This window comes from Pristiophorus japonicus, chromosome 2, assembly GCF_044704955.1.
Source record: "Pristiophorus japonicus isolate sPriJap1 chromosome 2, sPriJap1.hap1, whole genome shotgun sequence".
NCBI lineage: Eukaryota > Metazoa > Chordata > Chondrichthyes > Pristiophoridae > Pristiophorus > Pristiophorus japonicus.
In genome coordinates this window covers 163,907,879-163,922,310 of record NC_091978.1, presented here as the reverse complement: position 1 = coordinate 163,922,310, position 14,432 = coordinate 163,907,879, and positions in this window count along the sequence as shown.

Genomic DNA, 14,432 nt, shown 5'->3' with positions numbered 1-14,432 from the left:
GAAGTCAGCAGTCCCTCGGAGGAGAAGTCCACCAGTCCCTCGGAGGAGAAGTCAGCAGTCCCTCGGAGGAGGAGTCCACCAGTCCCTTGGAGAAGAAGTCAGCAGTCCCTCGGAGGAGAAATCAGCAGTCCCTCGGAGGAGAAGTCCACCAGTCCCTCGGAGGAGAAGTCAGCAGTTCCTCGGAGGAGAAGTCCACCAGTCCGTCGGAGGAGAAGTCAGCAGTCCCACGAAGAGAGAAGTCAGCAGTCCCTCGAAGAGAGAAGTCCACAAGTCCTTCGGAGGAGAAGACAGCAGTCCCTCGGAGGAGAAGTCAGCAGTCCCTCGGAGAGAAAAATCAGCAGTCCTTCGGAGAGAGAAGGCAGCAGTCCCTCGGAGGAGAAGTCAGCAGTCCCTCGGAGAGAGAAGTCCAGCAGTACCTCGGAGGAGAAGTCCACCAGTTCCTCGGAGGAGAAGTTAGCAGTCACTCAGAGGAGAAGTCCATCAGTCCCTTGGAGGAGAATTCCACCAGTCCCTCGGAAGAGAAGACAGCAGTCCCACGGAGGAGAAGTCCACCAGTCCCTCGGAGGAGAAGTCCACCAGTCCCTCGGAAGAGAAGTCAGCAGTCCCTTGGAAGAGAAGTCAGCAGTCCCTCGGAGGAGTATTCCACCACTCCCTCGGAGGAGAAGTCAGCAGTCCCTCGGAGGAGAAGTCCACCAGTCCCTTGGAGGAGAAGTCAGCAGTCCCTCGGAGGAGAAGTCAGCAGTCCCTCGGAGAGAGAAGTCAGCAGTCCCTTGGAGAGAGAAGTCCACCAGTCCCTCGGAGAGAGAAGTCAGCAGTCCCTCGGAGGAGAAGTCCACCAGTCCCTTGGAGGAGAAGTCAGCAGTCCCTCGGAGGAGAAGTCAGCAGTCCCTCGGAGAGAGAAGTCAGCAGTCCCTCGGAGAGAGAAGTCCACCAGTCGCTCGGAGGAGAAGTCAGCAGTTCCTCGGAGGAGAAGTTAGCAGTCCCTCAGAGGAGAAGTCAGCAGTCCCTCTGAGGAGAAGTCCACCAGTCCCTCGGAGGAGATGTCAGCAGTCCCTCGGAGAGAGAAGTCAGCAGTCCCTCGGAGAGAGAAGTCAGCAGTGCCTCGGAGAGAGAAGTCAGCAGTCCCTCGGAGAGAGAAGTCAGCAGTCCCTCGGAGAGAGAAGTCCACCAGTCCCTCGGAGAGAGAAATCAGCAGTCCCTCGGAGAGAGAAGTCAGCAGTCCCTCGGAGACAGAAGTCAGCAATCCCTCGGAGAGAGAAATCAGCAGTCCCTCGGAGAGAGAAGTCCACCAGTCCCTCGGAGAGAGAAGTCAGCAGTCCCTTGGAGGAGAAGTCCACCAGTCCCTCGGAGGGAGAAGTCATCAGTCCCTCGTAGAGAGAAGTCAGTAGTCCCTTGGAGGAGAAGTCCACCAGTTCCTCGGAGAGAGAAGTCAGCAGTCCCTCGGAGGAGAAGTCTACCAGTCCCTCAGAGGAGAAGTCCACCAGTCCCTCGGAGAGAGAAGTCAGCAGTCCCTCGGAGAGAGAAGTCAGCAGTTCCTCGGAGAGAGAAGTCCAGCAGTCCCTCGGAGAGAGAAGTCAGCAGACCCTCGGAGAGAGAAGTCAGCAGTCTCTCGGAGAGAGATGTCCAGCAGTCCCTCGGAGGAGAAGTCACCAGTCCCTCGGAAGAGATGACACCAGTCCCTCGGAGGAGAAGTCCACCAGTTCCTCGGAGAGAGATGTCAGCAGTCCCTCGGAGAGAGAAGTCAGCAGTCCTTCGGAGGAAAAGTCTGCAGTACCTCGGAGGAGAAGTCCATCAGTCCCTTGGAGGAGAAGTCCACCAGTCCCTCGGAGAGAGAAGACAGCAGTCCCTTGGAGGAGAAGTCCACCAGTTCCTCGGAGAGAGAAGTCAGCAGTCCTTCGGAGGAGAAGTCAGCAGTCGCTCGGAGGAGAAGTCAGCAGTTCCTCGGAGGAGAAGTTAGCAGTCCCTCAGAGGAGAAGTCAGCAGTCCCTCTGAGGAGAAGTCCACCAGTCCCTCGGAGGAGAAGTCAGCAGTCCCTCGGAGGAGAAGTCAGCAGTCCCTCGAAGAGAGAAGTCAGCAGTCCCTCAGAGGTGAAGTCCACCAGTCCCTTGGAGGAGAAGTCGGCAGTCCCTCGGACGAGAAGTCAGCAGTCCCTCGGAGGAGAAGTCCACCAGTCCCTCGGTGAGAGAAGTCAGCAGTCCCTCGGAGAGAAAAGTCAGCAGTCCCTCGGAGAGAAAAGTCAGCAGTCCCTCGGAGAGAGAAATCAGCAGTCCCTCGGAGAGAGAAGTCAGCAGTCCCTCGGAGGAGAAGTCAGCAGTCCCTCGGAGGAGAAGTCAGCAGTCCCTCGGAGACAGAAGTCAGCAGTCCCTCGGAGGAGAAGTCCACCAGTCCCTCGGAGGAGAAGTCAGCAGTCCCTCGGAGAAGTCAGCAGTCCCTCGGAGAGAGAAGTCAGCAGCCGCTCGAAGGAGAAGTCAACAGTCCCTCGGAAGAGATGTCCACCAGTCCCTCGGAGGAGAAGTCCACCAGTCCCTCGGAGAGAGAAGTCAGCAGTCCCTCGGAGAGAGAAGTCAGCAGTCCCTCGGAGGAGAAGTCAGCAGTCCCTCGGAGAGAGAAGTCAGCACTCCCTCGGAGGAGAAGTCACCAGTCCCTCGGAGAGAGAAGTCAGCAGTCCTTCGGAGGAAAAGTCTGCAGTACCTCGGAGGAGAAGTCCATCAGTCCCTCGGAGGAGGAGTCCACCAGTCCCTTGGAGGAGAAGTCAGCAGTCCCTCGGAGGAGAAGTCCACCAGTCCCTCGGAAGAGAAGTCAGAAGTCCCTCGGAGGAGGAGTCCACCAGTCCCTTGGAGGAGAAGTCAGCAGTCCCTCGGAGGAGAAATCAGCAGTCCCTCGGAGGAGAAGTCCACCAGTCCCTCGGAGGAGAAGTCAGCAGTCCCTCGGAGGAGAATTCAGCAGTCCCTCGGAGGAGAAGTCCACCAGTCCCTCGGAGGAGAAGTCAGCAGTTCCTCGGAGGAGAAGTCCACCAGTCCGTCGGAGGAGAAGTCAGCAGTCCCACGAAGAGAGAAGTCAGCAGTCCCTCGAAGAGAGAAGTCCACAAGTCCTTCGGAGGAGAAGACAGCAGTCCCTCGGAGGAGAAGTCAGCAGTCCCTCGGAGAGAGAAATCAGCAGTCCTTCGGAGAGAGAAGGCAGCAGTCCCTCGGAGGAGAAGTCAGCAGTCCCTCGGAGAGAGAAGTCCAGCAGTACCTCGGAGGAGAAGTCCACCAGTTCCTCGGAGGAGAAGTTAGCAGTCACTCAGAGGAGAAGTCCATCAGTCCCTTGGAGGAGAAGTCCACCAGTCCCTCGGAAGAGAAGACAGCAGTCCCACGGAGGAGAAGTCCACCAGTCCCTCGGAGGAGAAGTCCACCAGTCCCTCGGAAGAGAAGTCAGCAGTCCCTTGGAAGAGAAGTCAGCAGTCCCTCGGAGGAGTATTCCACCAGTCCCTCGGAGGCGAAGTCAGCAGTCCCTCGGAGGAGAAGTTAGCAGTCCCTCAGAGGAGAAGTCAGCAGTCCCTCTGAGGAGAAGTCCACCAGTCCCTCGGAGGAGAAGTCAGCAGTCCCTCGGAGAGAGAAGTCAGCAGTCCTTCGGAGGAGAAGTCAGCAGTCGCTCGGAGGAGAAGTCAGCAGTTCCTCGGAGGAGAAGTTAGCAGTCCCTCAGAGGAGAAGTCAGCAGTCCCTCGGAGACAGAAGTCAGCAATCCCTCGGAGAGAGAAATCAGCAGTCCCTCGGAGAGAGAAGTCCACCAGTCCCTTGGAGAGAGAAGTCAGCAGTCCCTTGGAGGAGAAGTCCACCAGTCCCTCGGAGAGAGAAGTCATCAGTCCCTCGTAGAGAGAAGTCAGTAGTCCCTTGGAGGAGAAGTCAACCAGTTCCTCGGAGAGAGAAGTCAGCAGTCCCTCGGAGGAGAAGTCTACCAGTCCCTCAGAGGAGAAGTCCACCAGTCCCTCGGAGAGAGAAGTCAGCAGTCCCTCGGCGAGAGAAGTCAGCAGTTCCTCGGAGAGAGAAGTCCAGCAGTCCCTCGGAGAGAGAAGTCAGCAGACCCTCGGAGAGAGAAGTCAGCAGTCTCTCGGAGAGAGATGTCCAGCAGTCCCTCGGAGGAGAAGTCACCAGTCCCTCGGAAGAGATGACACCAGTCCCTCGGAGGAGAAGTCCACCAGTTCCTCGGAGAGAGATGTCAGCAGTCCCTCGGAGAGAGAAGTCAGCAGTCCTTCGGAGGAAAAGTCTGCAGTACCTCGGAGGAGAAGTCCATCAGTCCCTTGGAGGAGAAGTCCACCAGTCCCTCGGAGAGAGAAGACAGCAGTCCCTTGGAGAAGTCCACCTGTTCCTCGGAGAGAGAAGTCAGCAGTCCTTCGGAGGAGAAGTCAGCAGTCGCTCGGAGGAGAAGTCACCCAGTTCCTCGGAGGAGAAGTTAGCAGTCCCTCAGAGGAGAAGTCAGCAGTCCCTCGGAGGAGAAGTCAGCAGTCCCTCGGAGAAAGAAGTCAGCAGTCCCTCGGAGGAGAAGTCAGCAGTCCCTCGGAGAGAGAAGTCAGCTATCCCTCGGAGAGAGAAGTCAGCAGTCTCTCGGAGGAGAAGTCTACCAGTCCCTCGGAGGAGAAATCCACCAGTCCCTCGGAGAGAGAAGTCAGTAGTCCCTCGGAGAAGAAGTCAGTAGTCCCTCGGAGAGAGAAGTCAGCAGTCCCTCGGAAAGAGAAGTCAGCAGTCCCTCGGAGAGAGAAGTCCAACAGTCCCTCGGAGAGAGAAGTCAGCAGTCCCTCGGAGGAGAAGTCCACCAGTCCCTCGGAGAGAGAAATCAGCAGTCCCTCAGAGAGAGAAGTCAGCAGTCCCTCGGAGAGAGAAGTCAGCAGTCCCTCGGAGAGAGAAATCAGCAGTCCCTCGGAGAGAGAAGTCAGCAGTCCCTCGGAGAGAGAACTCCACCAGTCCCTCGGAGAGAGAAGTCAGCAGTCCCTCGGAGGAGAAGTTAGCAGTCACTCGGAGGAGAAGTCCATCAGTCCCTTGGAGGAGAAGTCCACCAGTCCCTCGGAGGAGAAGTCCACCAGTCCCTCGGAGGAGAAGTCCAGCAGTCCCTCGGAGAGAGAAGTCAGCAGTCCCTCGGAGAGAGAAGTCAGCAGTCCTTCGGAGGAGAAGGCAGCAGTCCCTCGGAGGAGAAGTCCACCAGTCCCTCGGAGAGAGAAGTCAGCGGTCCCTCGGAGAGAGAAGTCAGCAGTCCCTCGGAGAGAGAAGTCCAGCAGTCCCTCGGAGAGAGAAGTCATCAGTCCCTCGTAGAGAGAAGTCAGTAGTCCCTTGGAGGAGAAGTCCACCAGTCCCTCGGAGAGAGAAGTCAGCAGTCTCTCGGAGAGAGAAGTCAGCAGACCCTCCGAGAGAGAAGACAGCAGTCTCTCGGAGAGAGATGTCCAGCAGTCCCTCGGAGGAGAAGACACCAGTCCCTCGGAGAGAGAAATCAGCAGTCCCTCGGAGAGAGAAGTCAGCAGTCCCTCGGAGAGAGAAATCAGCAGTCCCTCAGAGGAGAAGTCAGTAGTCCCTTGGAGGAGAAGTCCACCAGTCCATCGGAGAGAGAAGTCAGCAGTCCCTCGGAGGAGAAGTCTACCAATCCCTCAGAGGAGAAGTCCACCAGTCCCTCGGAGAAGAGAAGTTAGCAGTCCCTCGGGAGAGAAGTCAGCAGTCCCTCGGAGGAGAAGTCACCAGTCCCTCAGAGAGAGAAGTCAGCAGTCCCTCGGAGAGAGAAGTCAGCAGTCTCTCGGAGAGAGAAGTCCAGCAGTCCCTCGGAGGAGAAGTCACCAGTCCGTCGGAGGAGAAGTCCACCAGTCCCTCGGAGGAGAAGTCCACCAGTCCCTCGGAGAGAGAAGTTAGCAGTCCCTCGGAGAGAGAAGTCAGCAGTCCCTCGGAAGAGAAGTCCATCAGTCCCTCGGAAGAGAAGTCCATCAGTCCCTTGGAGAGAGAAATCAGCAGTCCCTCGGAGGAGAAGTCAGCAGTACCTCGGAGGAGAAGTTAGCAGTCACTCGAAGGAGAAGTCCACCAGTCCCTCGGTGAGAGAAGACAGCAGTCCCACGGAGGAGTAGTCCACCAGTCCCTTGGAGGAGAAGTCAGCAGTCCCTCGGAGGAGAAGTCAGCAGTCCCTCGGAGGAGAAGTCAGCAGTCCCTCGGAGGAGAAATCAGCAGTTCCTCGGAGGAGAAGTTAGCAGTCCCTCGGAGGAGAAGTCCACCAGTCCCTCGGAGGAGAAGTCAGCAGTTCCTCGGAGGAGAAGTCCACCAGTCCCTCGGAGGAGATGTCAGCAGTCCCTCAGAGAGAGAAGTCCACCAGTCCCTCGGAGGAGAAGTCAGCAGTCCCTCGGAGGAGAAGTCAGCAGTCCCTCGAAGAGAGAAGTCAGCAGTCCCTCAGAGGTGAAGTCCACCAGTCCCTTGGAGGAGAAGTCGGCAGTCCCTCGGACGAGAAGTCAGCAGTCCCTCGGAGGAGAAGTCCACCAGTCCTTCGGAGGAGATGTCAGCAGTCCCTCGGACGAGAAGTCAGCAGTCCCTCGGAGGAGAAGTCCACCAGTCCCTCGGTGAGAGAAGTCAGCAGTCCCTCGAAGAGAGAAGTCAGCAGTCCCTCAGAGGTGAAGTCCACCAGTCCCTTGGAGGAGAAGTCGGCAGTCCCTCGGACGAGAAGTCAGCAGTCCCTCGGAGGAGAAGTCCACCAGTCCTTCGGAGGAGATGTCAGCAGTCCCTCGGAGGAGAAATCAGCAGTCCCTCGGAGGAAAGTCCACCAGTCCCTCGGAGGAGAAGTCAGCAGTCCCTTGGAGGAGAAGTCAGCAGTCCCTCGGAGAGAGAAGTCAGCAGCCCCTCGAAGGAGAAGTCAGCAGTTCCTCGGAGGAGAAGTTAGCAGTCCCTCAGAGGAGAAGTCAGCAGTCCCTCTGAGGAGAAGTCCACCAGTCCCTCGGAGGAGAAGTCAGCAGTCCCTCGGAGAGAGAAGTCAGCAGTCCCTCGGAGAGAGAAGTCAGCAGTCCCTCGGAGAGAGAAGTCAGCAGTCCCTCGGAGAGAGAAGTCAGCAGTCCCTCGGAGAGAGAAGTCCACCAGTCCCTCGGAGGAGAAGTCACCAGTCCCTCGGAGGAGAAGACACCAGTCCCTCGGAGGAGAAGTCCACCAGTCCCTCGGAGAGAGAAGTCAGCAGTCCCTCGGAGGAGAAGTCACCAGTCTTTCGGAGGAGAAGTCCACCAGTCCCTCGGAGAATGAAGTCAGTTGTCCCTTGGAGGAGAAGTCCACCAGTCCCTCGGAGAGAGAAGTCATCAGTCCCTCGTAGAGAGAAGTCAGTAGTCCCTTGGAGGAGAAGTCCACCAGTTCCTCGGAGAGAGAAGTCAGCAGTCCCTCGGAGGAGAAGTCTACCAGTCCCTCAGAGGAGAAGTCCACCAGTCCCTCGGAGAGAGAAGTCAGCAGTCCCTCGGAGAGAGAAGTCAGCAGTTCCTCGGAGAGAGAAGACCAGCAGTCCGTCGGAGAGAGAAGTCAGCAGACCCTCGGAGAGAGAAGTCAGCAGTCTCTCGGAGAGAGATGTCCAGCAGTCCCTCGGAGGAGAAGTCACCAGTCCCTCGGAAGAGATGACACCAGTCCCTCGGAGGAGAAGTCCACCAGTCCCTCGGCGAGAGAAGTCCACCAGTCCCTCGGAGAGAGAAGTCAGCAGTCTTTCGGAGGAAAAGTCTGCAGTACCTCGGAGGAGAAGTCCATCAGTCCCTTGGAGGAGAAGTCCACCAGTCCCTCGGAGAGAGAAGACAGCAGTCCCTTGGAGGAGAAGTCCACCAGTTCCTCGGAGAGAGAAGACAGTAGTCCCTCGGAGGAGAAGTCAGCAGTCCCTCGGAGGAGAAGTCCACCAGTCCCTCGGAGGAGAAGTCAGCAGTCCCTCGGAGGAGAAGTCAGCAGTCCCTCGGAGGAGAAGTCAGCAGTCCCTCGGAGGAGATGTCCACCAGTCCCTCGGAGGAGAAGTCAGCAGTCCCTCGAAGAGAGAAGTCCGCAGTCCCTCGAAGAGAGAAGTCCACCAGTCCCTCGGAGGAGAAGTCAGCAGTCCCTCGGTGGAGAAGTCAGCAGTCCCTCGGAGGAGAAGTCCACCAGTCCCTCGGAGGAGAAGTCAGCAGTTCCTCGGAGGAGAAGTCCACCAGTCCCTCGGAGGAGATGTCAGCAGTCCCTCAGAGAGAGAAGTCCACCAGTCCCTCGGAGGAGAAGTCAGCAGTCCCTCGGAGGAGAAGTCAGCAGTCCCTCGAAGAGAGAAGTCAGCAGTCCCTCAGAGGTGAATTCCACCAGTCCCTTGGAGGAGAAGTCGGCAGTCCCTCGGACGAGAAGTCAGCAGTCCCTCGGAGGAGAAGTCCACCAGTCCTTCGGAGGAGATGTCAGCAGTCCCTCGGACGAGAAGTCAGCAGTCCCTCGGAGGAGAAGTCCACCAGTCCCTCGGAGAGAGAAGTCAGCAGTCCCTCGGAGAGAAAAGTCAGCAGTCCCTCGGAGAGAAAAGTCAGCAGTCCCTCGGAGAGAGAAATCAGCAGTCCCTCGGAGGAGAAGTCAGCAGTCCCTCGGAGGAGAAGTCCACCAGTCCCTCGGAGGAGAAGTCAGCAGTCCCTCGGAGGAGAAGTCAGCAGTCCCTCGGAGAGAGAAGTCAGCAGCCCCTCGAAGGAGAAGTCAGCAGTCCCTCGGAGAGAGAAGTCAGCAGTCCCTCAGAGGAGAAGTCAGCAGTCCCTCGGACGAGAAGTCAGCAGTCCCTCGGAGGAGAAGTCCACCAGTCCCTCGGAGGAGAAGTCAGCAGTCCCACGGAGAAAGAAGTCAGCAATCCCTCGGAGGAGAAATCACCAGTCCCTCGGAGAGAGAAGTCAGCAGTCTCTCGGAGAGAGAAGTCCACCAATCCCTCGTAGAGAGAAGTCAGCAGTCCCTCGGACGAGAAGTCAGCAGTCCTTCGGAGGAGAAGTCCACCAGTCCCTCGGAGGAGAAGTCAGCAGTCCCTCGGACGAGAAGTCAACAGTCCCTCGGAAGAGATGTCCACCAGTCCCTCGGAGGAGAAGTCCACCAGTCCCTCGGAGAGAGAAGTCAGCAGTCCCTCGGAGAGAGAAGTCAGCAGTCCCTCGGAGGAGAAGTCAGCAGTCCCTCGGAGAGAGAAGTCAGCAGTCCCTCGGAGGAGAAGTCACCAGTCCCTCGGAGAGAGAAGTCAGCAGTCCTTCTGAGGAAAAGTCAGCAGTCCCTCGGAGGAGGAGTCCACCAGTCCCTTGGAGAAGAAGTCAGCAGTCCCTCGGAGGAGAAATCAGCAGTCCCTCGGAGGAGAAGTCCACCAGTCCCTCGGAGGAGAAGTCAGCAGTTCCTCGGAGGAGAAGTCCACCAGTCCGTCGGAGGAGAAGTCAGCAGTCCCACGAAGAGAGAAGTCAGCAGTCCCTCGAAGAGAGAAGTCCACAAGTCCTTCGGAGGAGAAGACAGCAGTCCCTTGGAGGAGAAGTCAGCAGTCCCTCGGAGAGAGAAATCAGCAGTCCTTCGGAGAGAGAAGGCAGCAGTCCCTCGGAGGAGAAGTCAGCAGTCCCTCGGAGAGAGAAGTCCAGCAGTACCTCGGAGGAGAAGTCCACCAGTTCCTCGGAGGAGAAGTTAGCAGTCACTCAGAGGAGAAGTCCATCAGTCCCTTGGAGGAGAATTCCACCAGTCCCTCGGAAGAGAAGACAGCAGTCCCACGGAGGAGAAGTCCACCAGTCCCTCGGAGGAGAAGTCAGCAGTCCCTCGGAGGAGAAGTCACCAGTCTTTCGGAGGAGAAGTCCACCAGTCCCTCGGAGAATGAAGTCAGTTGTCCCTTGGAGGAGAAGTCCACCAGTCCCTCGGAGAGAGAAGTCATCAGTCCCTCGTAGAGAGAAGTCAGTAGTCCCTTGGAGGAGAAGTCCACCAGTTCCTCGGAGAGAGAAGTCAGCAGTCCCTCGGAGGAGAAGTCTACCAGTCCCTCAGAGGAGAAGTCCACCAGTCCCTCGGAGAGAGAAGTCAGCAGTCCCTCGGAGAGAGAAGTCAGCAGTTCCTCGGAGAGAGAAGACCAGCAGTCCGTCGGAGAGAGAAGTCAGCAGACCCTCGGAGAGAGAAGTCAGCAGTCTCTCGGAGAGAGATGTCCAGCAGTCCCTCGGAGGAGAAGTCACCAGTCCCTCGGAAGAGATGACACCAGTCCCTCGGAGGAGAAGTCCACCAGTCCCTCGGCGAGAGAAGTCCACCAGTCCCTCGGAGAGAGAAGTCAGCAGTCTTTCGGAGGAAAAGTCTGCAGTACCTCGGAGGAGAAGTCCATCAGTCCCTTGGAGGAGAAGTCCACCAGTCCCTCGGAGAGAGAAGACAGCAGTCCCTTGGAGGAGAAGTCCACCAGTTCCTCGGAGAGAGAAGACAGCAGTCCCTCGGAGGAGAAGTCAGCAGTCCCTCGGAGGAGAAGTCCACCAGTCCCTCGGAGGAGAAGTCAGCAGTCCCTCGGAGGAGAAGTCAGCAGTCCCTCGGAGGAGAAGTCAGCAGTCCCTCGGAGGAGATGTCCACCAGTCCCTCGGAGGAGAAGTCAGCAGTCCCTCGAAGAGAGAAGTCCGCAGTCCCTCGAAGAGAGAAGTCCACCAGTCCCTCGGAGGAGAAGTCAGCAGTCCCTCGGTGGAGAAGTCAGCAGTCCCTCGGAGGAGAAGTCCACCAGTCCCTCGGAGGAGAAGTCAGCAGTTCCTCGGAGGAGAAGTCCACCAGTCCCTCGGAGGAGATGTCAGCAGTCCCTCAGAGAGAGAAGTCCACCAGTCCCTCGGAGGAGAAGTCAGCAGTCCCTCGGAGGAGAAGTCAGCAGTCCCTCGAAGAGAGAAGTCAGCAGTCCCTCAGAGGTGAATTCCACCAGTCCCTTGGAGGAGAAGTCGGCAGTCCCTCGGACGAGAAGTCAGCAGTCCCTCGGAGGAGAAGTCCACCAGTCCTTCGGAGGAGATGTCAGCAGTCCCTCGGACGAGAAGTCAGCAGTCCCTCGGAGGAGAAGTCCACCAGTCCCTCGGAGAGAGAAGTCAGCAGTCCCTCGGAGAGAAAAGTCAGCAGTCCCTCGGAGAGAAAAGTCAGCAGTCCCTCGGAGAGAAAAGTCAGCAGTCCCTCGGAGAGAGAAATCAGCAGTCCCTCGGAGGAGAAGTCAGCAGTCCCTCGGAGGAGAAGTCCACCAGTCCCTCGGAGGAGAAGTCAGCAGTCCCTCGGAGGAGAAGTCAGCAGTCCCTCGGAGAGAGAAGTCAGCAGCCCCTCGAAGGAGAAGTCAGCAGTCCCTCGGAGAGAGAAGTCAGCAGTCCCTCAGAGGAGAAGTCAGCAGTCCCTCGGACGAGAAGTCAGCAGTCCCTCGGAGGAGAAGTCCACCAGTCCCTCGGAGGAGAAGTCAGCAGTCCCACGGAGAAAGAAGTCAGCAATCCCTCGGAGGAGAAATCACCAGTCCCTCGGAGAGAGAAGTCAGCAGTCTCTCGGAGAGAGAAGTCCACCAATCCCTCGTAGAGAGAAGTCAGCAGTCCCTCGGACGAGAAGTCAGCAGTCCTTCGGAGGAGAAGTCCACCAGTCCCTCGGAGGAGAAGTCAGCAGTCCCTCGGACGAGAAGTCAACAGTCCCTCGGAAGAGATGTCCACCAGTCCCTCGGAGGAGAAGTCCACCAGTCCCTCGGAGAGAGAAGTCAGCAGTCCCTCGGAGAGAGAAGTCAGCAGTCCCTCGGAGGAGAAGTCAGCAGTCCCTCGGAGAGAGAAGTCAGCAGTCCCTCGGAGGAGAAGTCACCAGTCCCTCGGAGAGAGAAGTCAGCAGTCCTTCTGAGGAAAAGTCAGCAGTCCCTCGGAGGAGGAGTCCACCAGTCCCTTGGAGAAGAAGTCAGCAGTCCCTCGGAGGAGAAATCAGCAGTCCCTCGGAGGAGAAGTCCACCAGTCCCTCGGAGGAGAAGTCAGCAGTTCCTCGGAGGAGAAGTCCACCAGTCCGTCGGAGGAGAAGTCAGCAGTCCCACGAAGAGAGAAGTCAGCAGTCCCTCGAAGAGAGAAGTCCACAAGTCCTTCGGAGGAGAAGACAGCAGTCCCTCGGAGGAGAAGTCAGCAGTCCCTCGGAGAGAGAAATCAGCAGTCCTTCGGAGAGAGAAGGCAGCAGTCCCTCGGAGGAGAAGTCAGCAGTCCCTCGGAGAGAGAAGTCCAGCAGTACCTCGGAGGAGAAGTCCACCAGTTCCTCGGAGGAGAAGTTAGCAGTCACTCAGAGGAGAAGTCCATCAGTCCCTTGGAGGAGAATTCCACCAGTCCCTCGGAAGAGAAGACAGCAGTCCCACGGAGGAGAAGTCCACCAGTCCCTCGGAGGAGAAGTCCACCAGTCCCTCGGAAGAGAAGTCAGCAGTCCCTTGGAAGAGAAGTCAGCAGTCCCTCGGAGGAGTATTCCACCACTCCCTCGGAGGAGAAGTCAGCAGTCCCTCGGAGGAGAAGTCCACCAGTCCCTTGGAGGAGAAGTCAGCAGTCCCTCGGAGGAGAAGTCAGCAGTCCCTCGGAGAGAGAAGTCAGCAGTCCCTCGGAGAGAGAAGTCCACCAGTCCCTCGGAGAGAGAAGTCAGCAGTCCCTCGGAGGAGAAGTCCACCAGTCCCTTGGAGGAGAAGTCAGCAGTCCCTCGGAGGAGAAGTCAGCAGTCCCTCGGAGAGAGAAGTCAGCAGTCCCTCGGAGAGAGAAGTCCACCAGTCGCTCGGAGGAGAAGTCAGCAGTTCCTCGGAGGAGAAGTTAGCAGTCCCTCAGAGGAGAAGTCAGCAGTCCCTCTGAGGAGAAGTCCACCAGTCCCTCGGAGGAGATGTCAGCAGTCCCTCGGAGAGAGAAGTCAGCAGTCCCTCGGAGAGAGAAGTCAGCAGTGCCTCGGAGAGAGAAGTCAGCAGTCCCTCGGAGAGAGAAGTCAGCAGTCCCTCGGAGAGAGAAGTCCACCAGTCCCTCGGAGAGAGAAATCAGCAGTCCCTCGGAGAGAGAAGTCAGCAGTCCCTCGGAGACAGAAGTCAGCAATCCCTCGGAGAGAGAAATCAGCAGTCCCTCGGAGAGAGAAGTCCACCAGTCCCTCGGAGAGAGAAGTCAGCAGTCCCTTGGAGGAGAAGTCCACCAGTCCCTCGGAGAGAGAAGTCATCAGTCCCTCGTAGAGAGAAGTCAGTAGTCCCTTGGAGGAGAAGTCCACCAGTTCCTCGGAGAGAGAAGTCAGCAGTCCCTCGGAGGAGAAGTCTACCAGTCCCTCAGAGGAGAAGTCCACCAGTCCCTCGGAGAGAGAAGTCAGCAGTCCCTCGGAGAGAGAAGTCAGCAGTTCCTCGGAGAGAGAAGTCCAGCAGTCCCTCGGAGAGAGAAGTCAGCAGACCCTCGGAGAGAGAAGTCAGCAGTCTCTCGGAGAGAGATGTCCAGCAGTCCCTCGGAGGAGAAGTCACCAGTCCCTCGGAAGAGATGACACCAGTCCCTCGGAGGAGAAGTCCACCAGTTCCTCGGAGAGAGATGTCAGCAGTCCCTCGGAGAGAGAAGTCAGCAGTCCTTCGGAGGAAAAGTCTGCAGTACCTCGGAGGAGAAGTCCATCAGTCCCTTGGAGGAGAAGTCCACCAGTCCCTCGGAGAGAGAAGACAGCAGTCCCTTGGAGGAGAAGTCCACCAGTTCCTCGGAGAGAGAAGTCAGCAGTCCTTCGGAGGAGAAGTCAGCAGTCGCTCGGAGGAGAAGTCAGCAGTTCCTCGGAGGAGAAGTTAGCAGTCCCTCAGAGGAGAAGTCAGCAGTCCCTCTGAGGAGAAGTCCACCAGTCCCTCGGAGGAGAAGTCAGCAGTCCCTCGGAGGAGAAGTCAGCAGTCCCTCGAAGAGAGAAGTCAGCAGTCCCTCAGAGGTGAAGTCCACCAGTCCCTTGGAGGAGAAGTCGGCAGTCCCTCGGACGAGAAGTCAGCAGTCCCTCGGAGGAGAAGTCCACCAGTCCCTCGGTGAGAGAAGTCAGCAGTCCCTCGGAGAGAAAAGTCAGCAGTCCCTCGGAGAGAAAAGTCAGCAGTCCCTCGAAGAGAGAAATCAGCAGTCCCTCGGAGAGAGAAGTCAGCAGTCCCTCGGAGGAGAAGTCAGCAGTCCCTCGGAGGAGAAGTCAGCAGTCCCTCGGAGACAGAAGTCAGCAGTCCCTCGGAGGAGAAGTCCACCAGTCCCTCGGAGGAGAAGTCAGCAGTCCCTCGGAGAAGTCAGCAGTCCCTCGGAGAGAGAAGTCAGCAGCCGCTCGAAGGAGAAGTCAACAGTCCCTCGGAAGAGATGTCCACCAGTCCCTCGGAGGAGAAGTCCACCAGTCCCTCGGAGAGAGAAGTCAGCAGTCCCTCGGAGAGAGAAGTCAGCAGTCCCTCGGAGGAGAAGTCAGCAGTCCCTCGGAGAGAGAAGTCAGCACTCCCTCGGAGGAGAAGTCACCAGTCCCTCGGAGAGAGAAGTCAGCAGTCCTTCGGAGGAAAAGTCTGCAGTACCTCGGAGGAGAAGT